The sequence below is a fragment of the Pinus tabuliformis genome, chromosome 9, assembly GCF_031772625.1.
Source record: "Pinus tabuliformis cultivar Carrire ecotype Pingquan chromosome 9, CPIR1, whole genome shotgun sequence".
Classification (NCBI taxonomy): domain Eukaryota; kingdom Viridiplantae; phylum Streptophyta; class Pinopsida; order Pinales; family Pinaceae; genus Pinus; species Pinus tabuliformis.
Window position 1 is genome coordinate 366,103,455 of NC_142307.1, and position 12,469 is coordinate 366,115,923.

Sequence of the window (12,469 nt, forward strand, 5' to 3'; positions counted from 1 at the left end):
TGGATGATTTTTCTGAACGTACCTGGACAAAGTCTTTTCTTCTACTGCTATCTCATCTTCTGGTGCTTCATTGGTTTCTTATTTAGAATCAATGTGATTTGATGTGGGAAAATAATCCTCATGTTCTTCATTGTCATAATCTTCGGTTTTTATCTATTTTTTATTTTTGCATGCTTCATCAACCACAACATCAATTCTTTCAATATCTTTCCCAAGTATTTTATTATAACATTTATATATTTTAATTTAGGAAGAGTAACCAAGGAGAATACCTTCATCTGCTCTGGGTTCAAACTTACCATGTTTTTCATCAGTCCTTTTATGTAACATTTTCTTCCAAAAACTTTAAAGTGTTTTACAGTAGGAGTCTTACCATACCAAAGTTCATGTGGAGTTTGAGTGCTGTTTACCTGAACATTTGCTTGGTTGAGAATAGTGACGACGATGAATATAACTTCACCACAGAAGGTTGCAAGAGTTCTGGATTCATCTAGCATAGCTCGAGCCATTTGTTGAATAGTTATATTCATTATTTCTACCACTCCATTTTGCTGAGGAGTCGTTGCAGTGGAGAAGTTCCTTTTTCTTCCATGTTGTTCAGAAAAGTCAAAGAATTCATCCGAGGTAAATTCCCCTCCTCGATCATATCTGAGGCTTTTGATTTTGTAATCTGATTCATTTTCAACAAAAGCTTTGAAGGCTTTGAACTTTTCAAATGCTTCATCTTTATGCTTCAGAAGACCTATCCAACACATTTTGGAAAGATCATCAATGAACAATATAAAGTATTCTTCTGCACGAGGTGAATTTTTCCTTGATGGTCCACATAAATTAGTATGAATAAGTTCAAGAGACTTACTAGCTGACCCTTCTTTTTCAATGAAGTGAGATGTGGTTTCCTTACTGAACTGACATGGTTTGCATATTGTATTTTCAAGAACGTTGATATCTGGAAGATCTCGAACAGCCTGGAATCTGCATGATTTTCTTATTTGAGGAAAGCTTAGATGTCCCAATCTTCTACGCCATAGCCAGTTCTCATCATTTTTTCTTAGATAGCACTATTGTTGTCCTCCTTTGAGTATGTATAAGTTGTTTGGGGTTCTTGTACCTTTTATCATAGTTTCTCCTATATCAAGCTCACAAACAACACATCTGTTTGATCAAAACACCACTTCATTTCCTTAATCACACATTTAACTGACACTCAACAAGTTATGCTTTAGACCATCAACATACATAACATTCCTAGCTTTAACCTTTTCTTTCAAGAAAACATAGCCTTTACCTTTTATGACAGCAGGAGTGTCATTTCCAAATGAGACATTCTTTTCCTTTTCTAAGGCATTATATGAGTGAAGTTTTTATTTGTCACCTGTCATGTGTTTTGAGCATCCATTTTCGATGTACCACTAGTTTTCTTGTCCTTCTCCGTATAAGGCTATACCACATCTTTCTGATTGTAGTTCTTTCTTTCTCCATATTTTGGGATTTAATGGAGTTTTCTCCTTTTCAGATATTTTCTGAAATTTACTCCTGCATTCAGATTCTTCATGGCCAAAGTTGTTACAGATTGAGCTTTCTATTTCATTTTCAATAAGAGAAAAATTATTATAGGAACTTTTCTTGATCTCCCTCACATTCCTTTGATTTCGTGCTTCTCTAGTCATGATGGTTTTGTAAGCAACACATTGAGTAGCTTTGTGTCCAAAATTATGACATGAGAAACATTGACCATTAAATAATTTCCTGCGATTATCGAATCTATTGAACTGGTGATTGTAGTTTCTATTCATCTTTGAAGCAAATTGAGTATGATTTACCTCAAGTTGGTTGTGACTTTTGTTCATCCTTGAATCAAATTGAGCCTGATTTACCTGGACATCTGCTTTATGCCTCTGCTGACGATTGTCATACTGTTCACTATTCGTTTCTACATCAAGATAGCTTTTAGTGGAGGTTGACCACTTCTGTGATTGAGGTGCTTCTTTAGTATATCCAAGACCAGTTTTTATCACAGGAAAATGCTGCACTTTGATAATTCCAGTTAAGGTTTCTGATAACTTTGGATTTACCTAGCATATATGTAGATAACTTTTGATTTACCCAATTTATCATGCATTGAACTTTAACCAGTATGTCAGATATTAATTAGATAGTGCAGTAAAAGAAGAATAAAGCATTACACATAAGCATCACACATGAACACCAAGATATAAGGTGGAAACCCAATGTGGGTAAAAACCACTTGCTACTATCGTCTCTGTCTTCTATTAATAATAAGAAAAATCTGTTTACAATTTTATACTGGTGTAGACTTATACCAGTACGTATACTTCTACCTGCAGAAGGCTACAACCTTCTCTCATTTTCCAGCTACTACTGGAAGGGAGCTACAACCCCCTAGCTCTTGTACTAGCCAATATTTTTACTAGTACGTAGGTCCCACCCTACAAGAAAACTCCACTCTTCTACCAGGAACCACGTTTCATAATTTTTCAGACTGGACACTCCTGGAACACAACACCATAATCTGAAGGCCAAGTTTCATCCAATTTTCATACTGGACCCATCAACAACATCATAGCTGCAATACAACCATCAAGTACATAACAAATCATTGAAACTCCTGAATCTGATCATTCAGAATACTGTCACCAAAATACAGTCACCAGAATAGAACCTAAATCTCTGTAACAACAAACAAAAACAACTAAAACATTCTTCACAAGGTGTACACTACTTCCCTGTGTCTAACCAGCGTGTGTACGCACTTTTGTCAAAGCCAACTAGCGTATACATCTGTAAATGTTAATTCATAATTTTATAGCTATACCAGACTTCAATTATATCAAGATCATACCATTTATAGAATAATATGTGTGTCAGTGTTCAGATCTAGAATATACATGAGCAACAACACATAATGATACTTCATTTTACACCTTATGATCCTGATCCGTCATTAGCTCTAATCCTTCATCATCCGCTAAGGTTCATCCTTGGTTCAGATCCAGCAATTCACCATAACCCAGTAACCTGCATACTAGATCTCACACTTCATCAGATATTTGATGCTTGCATGCATTGGTCTAATGATCGTCTCCTCCTTTTATAGTTTTAGGCATTTCTTAATACCATGGACCAAAACCACTTAGAACCCATACCTTGGACCAAATACCTACGGTCAATACCTTGGACCCGATACCTTGGACCAATACCATGGATCAAAATACCATGGAACAAATACTTCAGACCAAAAACTTAGTTTTCCAAGGTATACACACTTTTCCTTTTGTGAGCGTGCATGTGTACATATACGTGACTTGTATATAGTGAACCTGTGTGTATATGCAGCTTGGTCAGGGTGAACCTGCGTATACCTCTCTTTCTTCATTCTGTGTAGTCTGATCTAAAATTCCTTGTTGTTAACCTATTATACTGTGATCTTTCATTTGAGTGAGTTGCCATAAAGGACAACACCTTGATCATAATGCCAACAACTAGATCCAACAAGTAAAAATGGCCATGTGAGCTAATTCATCCACCTTTTCAAATATAAAAAGATAAATATGGATGAAGAACAACATAATGAGTCAATATGAAGCATGTAGACTATTTAGGATAAAGGAGGATAGCATTTATAGAAAAAGTATAATATTAAAAATTATTATTAGATCAAAATTTCAAGAGAAATTATGGGGTCATAAGTACTTAGAGGAAAAAATGAAAGTAATTAATATATTATCATGAGATGATCAAGCACAATCTTGAAAATTAAAAACATCTACCTATATCGACTAATATTATGAAGAAAAAAAATTACTAAAAAAAAAAAAAAAATTCTCATCAACTTCATATTGAAAGTAAGTAAATTCCCAAACTAGAATTTGATGAAAAAGTTTGTCACCACTTTGACAGTAAGTGATGTAGAAGCACAACTGCCTCCAAGAATCAAATTTTATTTCCAAAAGCATCTAAAGGGAACATCGTGGAAATTGTAGAAACACGACACAAATTCCTCTAATTTTGTAAATTCTAAAGAATATATATCAAAGCCTATAGAATTTGTAACATGGCAAGAGGATGTGACTCCTTCAATTTGATAAGGTTTGTTTTTTTTTGTTATATAGGCATACTATGAGTGTTTTGGAAAAGGAGCCCAATAACATGGAAGATCAGGCCGAGAGGGTAGCTAGGCCCTAAGGGGTCGTAACATGTAACCACTTTTATTTTGCAATATATGAAATATGTGTGGTTTTTACTTATATGTGGTTAATGTATGTGTACAAACAGAGTTTCATTTATTATTTTTTGTGTTTTGTATGCAAGGCTCAAGGGAGAGGTTGAGTGTTACCATAATGTACTACAAGGATTTGCGTGGAAAAGCTATTTCGTCCAACGTTGCTAGACACGAGGTGTTGTATTTTTGTTGCATAGGGAGACAATATAGTGTATAACTCAAAAGAGGCTAGAACTATAAATTTGAAGGGTACATGATACACCAATTTTGGAGCCATAAGCAATCAGATCCCATTCGAATTGAATTGAGGGGTTATCAGAGACCTCATTTTGCATATGATGGCAAGGTTGGGCCCACATCTTTGGACTAATTAGATTTCGTTGGGTTAACTTGGAGTCATTCAAGGCTAGTTGGCACCATACGAGCTCACAAGAATTAATGTATAATATTTGATCTCAAAGTTAGATTTAACGCTCCATCTCTTGTGAGAGCACCTATCTATCACATTTGGTCACTGGGATGGTTTCGGAAAATTTTAAAGCACATTAAGTAAACATTTATTGATCCGAAAGAATGTAATGGTGGTTCTTTACATGGTTCTATCCATAGGATAGAAAACATAAGTTTGGGGATTTGGATATTTGCAATTGTGATCATTATAGAAGGGTCAAGGTATTTGCATCTCATGAGCCAATAACCCATAGGTTTAGGGGTGACGCCTTTAGGGGTCTAATTAGATCAAAAACCTAGAATTAGTTTTCATCTATTTGTATCAGAGAAGGGAAAGATTTCCTGTCAATTGAAGGAGAAGAGAAAGAGAGCATTTCTCAAGAAAGGTGATAAGCATGCTATAACTAGAGGAGCAACAGAATCTCAAGAGGTTCCATAGGAGGTGAACATGTGATACCAAACAACAAAGCCATACTAAAGAGCTTGGTGAAGTGTCAGTGAAGGCTTGGTTACAACTCATTGCTCAGTAATAGTAGGAACTCAACAATACATGAGGAGAAAGGAGAGTAAGATTGAAGATGAATGAGATGTAGTAATAAAGGCACATGACCTAGAGATCATGAATATTTTCAGCTATGGTAGTATGATGTAGGAGCTTAAACCCCTCATTGAATCAAACTTTATTTCTAGAAGCCCCTTGAAGGAACTTTGTTAGAATTGTTGTAAGAACACACGAGTCCCTCTTTTTTTGTAAATTGTAAAACAGTAATCTAGAAGCCTTTATAAGGTGTAACATGGCAAGAGGACATGTCTCCTCACATTTGCTAGGACTTTTTTATTTTCATTATATAGGCGACCTACTAGTGTGTTAGCCTAGGTAGGTAGTGCCATATAAAATCACACCAAGATGGTTCCCAAGACCTATGAAGACATAATATGTAACAACAGTTATTTCAAAATATATGTAATCTATGTGTGTTTGTTGTGTATATGGTTAATGTGTGTACAAAAAAATGTTTTATTGATTGCTTTCCATGTTTTGCATGACAGGGTAAAGGGAGAGGTCGAGTGTTCCTAGAATGTGCATTGGGGAGTTTCCTTGAAAATCTATTCTATCTAATCTCGCTAGACAAGGGTTGCTTTGTCTTTGTTGTAGAAGGAGAGATTTAAGCGTGGAACTCGAAAGAGGGTAGAACTATAAAAATGGAAGTCACATGATACATCAACATTGTAGTCTTGGCCAATCAAATCCCATCGAGCTTCGAAGGAGGGGTCATCAGAGTCCTCATTTTGTATCTAATGCAATAACCAAGTAAACATCTCTTGATCAATCTCATCTCTTTGGGTTAAATGGGAGTCAATAGAAGTTGAGGTTGGTCAACATTCGATAAGTCTATTGCCATTAATATCGATATTTCATCCCAATCATATATTTAAAGGGAATTCTCTTGCAAGAGCTCCTAGTTATTACCTGTGATCACTTGGATGGCTTGGATGAAGGTCTCAACACCATTTTACAAGAATTCAATGATTTGAAAAAATGTGGAGGTGGCTCGATGCATGGTTTTGGCTAGAGGATAAAGCACTTAAGTTTGGAGATTTGGAGGTTTGGAAGTCCAATTGTTGTAGAAATGTCAAGGTGGCTAGATTTCATGGGCCCATAACCCACAAAGATAAAACCTTTCGGTGTCCAATTTCATTAGACTTCGGAATCTCTCTTCATTAATGGGAAAATGATAAGTACATTCTCTTATATTGTCCATCTTATACTCAAATTTGATCTTAATTTTTAAGTATTTGTCACCTATCTACCCTTATGACCCTTTAAGTCATCAAAATTATGGTTATCTAAGAATGCTTCCTTTAATGATTTTTAGGCATGCAATTAAAATACTAGAAAATCAAGAGCAATCTCTTATGTAGCTTCCATAGCTCATATTAGTGTTAGTAGACCTTGATTATCATCAAAGAACATCATCAAAATTATAAAAGTTGAGGACGATCACTATTTTATTTACAATTTTTAATTACCTAATACGGTAAAGTATAATATGAATTTTTTTATTTGATTATTCTTTAAAACTGTAATATTAATAAAAAATGGGATAATTTTTCTATTTTTTTAGACCATATTCAAATATAAAATTGAGATTAACAAAAAAAATCACATTTAATAAATATAAAATTTTATAAACATTATCTATATATATATATATATATATATATAATAATTAATTTTACAAACATTATCTATTATAATTTTCTAAATATATAATTTGTTAGTGTAAAAAATTCTAAATACACATCAAATATATAATCACTATTATGAAAATTTTTGAAATTTTAACAATGATTACAATTTATATTGACCATAAGCTATCAAAGAAAGAAGAATACCGATGGTAAATTATTAAAATTATTAAAATGAAAAATTTTGAAATTTTAACAATAGTTACAATTTATATTGACCTTTAGTTATCAAAGTAAGAAGAATACCCATGTTAAATTATTAAAAAAAACATTTTAAGAAATAAATAAAGGTTCATAATCATATTTTGAAAAATATATATATATATATATTTTGTATTTATCTTATATTCTCATTTAAAAATAATAAATATGTTATTTATTATTATTTAGATTTAATATAATATTTATTTATTTTTATAATAAATTTATTTTTCAAATTATTTTTAGTTAAAAATATATAATAAAAATGTTTAATATAATATATTTATTTATTTATTTTTATTTTTAAATATGATATAGACTCAAGATATAGGAGCCTCCTCTATCTTGAGTCTCACCTAGACTACTCCAACAAATAATAAGATATCATATTTAAAAATAAAAATAAATTAGATATGTAAAGAATTTATGATTTAGCAAAAATGGAGAATCCATATGAGTAGAGAAGCCTACTCCTTGAAGCATATCAAGAATCAAAACTATTTTCCCATAAAATTTGAAAGCCAAACAAAAAATAACATCCCATTATACCAACAATAAATTAATATTAAAAATTCTATAAAACAAAATTCTCTAACAATGGTAATTTTCATTAATGGATGAATTAATTTATACCAAAACGCCCGAGCGTGATAAGATAATATGAAAGGGACATTGTTGGACTTGTTTTTCCGTCGACTCATGGACAAGAACTTGGAACCCACTTAACAATTAACCAACAAACTTGTCCCCACTGAACAGTTTACTGAGACGAAGACCCAGGTTGAAAACCCTAGCAGGTCTCGTAGGACAAACCCCTCCCCAGTTTTTTCGAATAACTTCGCCCCAACTAGCGTGCAAATCGCAAGTGAGTGGTGAACACTTTGACATGACGTGGGCAACGGAAAATGGCATGATACCACTTGTTTGTAGCAATTTAGGTATGTGATTCCCATACCAAGAGACTATGAGAGCCTGGTGCACAAATAGATCTGCAATGCCGTAAGACTGAAAGCGAGTAGGAGGCTGTGTGGCGCGATAGAAATGGAATAAAGACGCCTGAAAGCCCCTCAGAATTCTTGTCGTTTAGAGTGAGAATGAAGTCCGGAGTGTAGGAGATAAGTATCCGGGCGATGACCCCACTTGATCACATGCATTTTGCGCAATAACCTTATTTTGAAACCCTTCCTCGCAAATAATATAGCCTGTGAGATGCATGTGGTTTTTTTGTGCACCCACACTTTGTGTCCCTTCTCTTCCTTTTTACTCACGCTGATTTCTAGTTATTGCTGCTCTTCTTTTCCGAGGAAAATCAGAGGCCTTAGAGAAGGTTTTTTGGATCACCTTTATGCCATGCCAGAATCGGATAAGTAGGCGATTGGATTGAGGCCAGCGAACTACTGAGAGATTTTGGTAATACCGAGACGCAATCCTGGCGAACCGGTGGTGGGAGGGAAATGGGAGGTTGGGGGGAATAGAACCGAGCGCCGGGTCAGGCCCCGGGTTTGGCAATGTTCCCGGCCCCGTCCATACGCTGCAAACTAGGGGCTTCCATAATTCTGAAGAGTAAAGCAGCGGCAACAGCGAATTGAAGAAACGAAAGCGCGACGGCAACAACAACGACAACAGCGATGCCGCGGGAAAATCTCGCGAAGGCGATGAGATGGACGGCGAGATGAGCCGGAGGGCTCGCGGGAGGCCTCCGGGGTCCAAGAACAAGGTGAAACCCCCCACAATTGTCCACCAGGAGAGCCCCAACGTCCTCAGAGCTCACGTTCTGGAGATCGCCAACGGCTGCGACGTTGCGGAGAGCTTGGCGAATTTCGCGCGCAGGCGGCAGCGGGGAATCTGCATTCTCAGCGGGAGCGGGACTGTGAACAACGTTACCCTGCGGCAGCCGGGCACGGCTAACACAGTCGCGACGTTGCACGGAACGTTCGAAATCTTGTCACTGTGTGGGTCGTTTCTGCCCACCACTGAGCCCTCCGGGGCTACGGTTCTCACGATTTATCTTGCGGCGGGAGAGGGACAAGTGGTGGGAGGGAGCGTCGTGGGCGCCCTGGTGGCATCCGGCCCGATCGTGGTCATTGCTGCCACGTTCCCTAACTGCCCTTACGAGCGACTGCCCCTAAATGAGGAGGAGGAACCGTTTCCTATGCCGCTCCACCCTCCCGCAGGGCCGCTTTCCCAGCCACCAACCCTAACGGCGGCGCAGCAGCAGCAGTTACGAGATCCGCCAAGCATGCCCATCTTCAACATTCCCCCAAATCTGCGCCCCAACAGTCAACTCCCTCCTGATCTCTACCCCTGGCGACAGCATACCCGTCCCCCCCAATATTAACAGAAGTAAACATTTCTTCTCCTTTGTGCCGGGGCCACTTGCTCACTGCCCCTCCACCGGATCAGCTCATTCATAAGTTTGGCACAATATCATGTCTACAAATTATACTCCGACTTGTAAAGTGTTTTATTCTGTTCAGGGCCAGTTAGATCTCATTTGGGGGATAAATTGGGTTCTGCTCATCTTCGTTCACTTTCATCATCAAGGAGAAGAAAACAATGGAGCATTTCAGATCTGTTGTAATAGACTTCTTTTGTTTCTCAAGCTTCTTTGCGTTGTATGATTTCTTTCTGAAATAAGTTTTCTGATTTACCCTTTCTCAATTTGGGTTGTAATTTCCACCATGGAACCCTCTCCGGAGTCTTTCATCTCCTTGGCATGTTTTTTAAGCGTGTCCTAAAAACCCATTCACGAGATTACAATTTACAACCAACATCTTCGCTTTCTGTAATAAAACTAGAGATCATGAGGGCTCATGGTTGTTGAAACACAATCAAGAAACCAGAACTGTCATTCTAATTAAGACGGATTTGACTACTCACTCTTTAAGATACATTCAGCTAAAATACTTCCATGCTAGCGTGACCCCAGAGGTTTCCAGGAACCTGAACAGCAGTAAGTCAACCACATCAATCTTTTTTTTCCACCTTGCTCGGTGACCTTCGTGAATTTGGAAGGAAACCATGATATCAGAAACTGAAAATTCCGGTCCACCATCCATATTTGATCGAATTCTCACCCGTGCCGATGAAATCAGGAAGTATGTTTCAAAGACTTTTGGTGCATCAATACGTTTTGGCTTCCTAGATTTCCGCACCTTAATGCTGGCAAAAGATTAGAATAATATATCTCGTTTTTCATGAATTGTTCTTCTTAAGAGACCATGAGCAAGGGGTCATCTTGAAAAGTGTTCACTCACTAATTATTTTTTTGTTTCATGGTTTGTTTGATCATCAAAAAGTGTTCAGTGGCCAATTGTTTACTGGTTTCATGGCCTGTTTTAGGTGGGGAATACTTTGATTAACGCATTGGCATACTTTACTCAGTAGAAATTGACATAACTTAGGTCCTCGGGGTTAAGAAATAACCTATTGTATCATTGGAAGATCTCTATAAAAGTTGGGTTTTGTTCATGTAATAATTTTGATATATGGTAATTATATATTTATTTACAAATCAATTTTTGATTTGATTGGTTTAAATTTTTACGATTTATAAAAATATACGTGTATTTTATAATGTTTCTTTTGTTTTAATATATTGTAATTATATATTTATTTATAAATCAATTTTGATTTGATTGGTTTAATTCTTTTTATGATTTATAAAAATATACCTGTATTTTATAATGTTTTTTTGTTTTTATGTTTATTGTGATAGTAGATGCTCTTATATGTACACTTATTTTTAAACAATTTCTCCAGTATTAAAACACTTAATACAATTCATGTTTGTTTATCTCTTCTTTTTATGTGTAATTTTTAATGTATAATGGGCCTAATAAATTTGAATATTTTGAGAACGAGAATTCACATAATTCATGCTCTCTTATATCATCTTGTTATGTGTCATCATTAATTAGTAAGGGACTTAATAAATTTGAAGATTTTGATAATTTTACTTCAACATAACTAGAAATAGTGTTCTCTTATATCATTTTTCTATTTATAATCTCTTATTATTAATGGACTTAATAAATTTCAAAATTTTGGAAATAGAAGATTTGAATAAGATATCAAAAGAAATTAAGGAAAAAGAAATAAAGTATTAAAGTTTGTGCATATAGTTTTTAGAAATGATTATTTATTAATGTAAATATTAAGATATTAATAATTTGAAAACTATCTCTTTATTATATTTATTTCTTGTTATTCTTACGAAAAATACAGAGCATTATATGGATAAATTAAATCTTTGATATTATTAAAAAAAATGTAAAGTAATTAATGTTTCTAATAATATCCAATCAACTCACTTTTTAATTATAGTAGGGAGAGTTTACAGAATCCTCAACCAAATTTTATATATCATTTTGTTTTACCTCCTTAACAATGGTATACACAAACATATATATTTGAATTCTTATATAGAAATGCATATCATAGGTATGTCACGAAAATATGTCTTTTATTGTTATTATTATGGTAAATATATATTGGAAAAAGGTTAACAAAATATATTGCGAAAAATACTTTTTAATGTATAATTAAGTTAAATATATTTTTTAATATTCTATGAGCATATGGTCTAAAATAATCAACTAGACAACTAGGGATAACCTCCAATCTCTTAAATTGAGATGAATCTGAATATTCAATTATTTTTGTAGGTTTCTAATGATTGTTTTCTAACAATGTTCTAAACATTGTTTTCTAACAATGTTTTGATATATCTAAACTAGATTCACTTTAAAATATTTCATGTGTTCCCATAAAATTTATACATAATGATTCAACCTCAACCATTTTTATTACAATAGTAGTCACTCATTCAAATTCATCAATGAACCATGATTGTTTTCTCCAAAGTCTTATAACAATGGCAAACAATCACATTACTTAAACACACTACATTCTTTAAAAAAATTCACTTTAATGATAAACAAATTTCTCAAACATATCATTTTGTTTGAATTGTTAGTCTCATACATTACAAAATTTGTTTTCCAACTACCATTTTAATTATATCTTTACCAACAGACTTCTATATTACAAAATTTGTTTTCCAACTACCATTTTAATTATATCTTTACCAACAGACTTCTATTTTACAACATGATGAAATTTCACTCCACATAATGAAATTTCACTCACACTTTATTTAATAAAAATCTAAAAAATTCTATTTATTTTAAATTTTAATTAAAAACATAGTTTTTATTTAAATTTCATCTATACAAATTATATTATATTATTTACTCCTGCAACATCTTATCCGTAAAACATGAATTTTCTCTCTTGGATTTGGTGATTTACACTCCTGCTCGC

The 12,469-nt window shown here is 34.4% G+C and overlaps 1 pseudogene; it reads left to right on the plus strand.

Moving 5' to 3' along the window:
- Positions 1-8,030: 8,030 nt before the first annotated feature.
- Positions 8,031-10,561, plus strand: LOC149148726 (AT-hook motif nuclear-localized protein 16 pseudogene; annotated as a pseudogene).
- Positions 10,562-12,469: the final 1,908 nt, after the last annotated feature.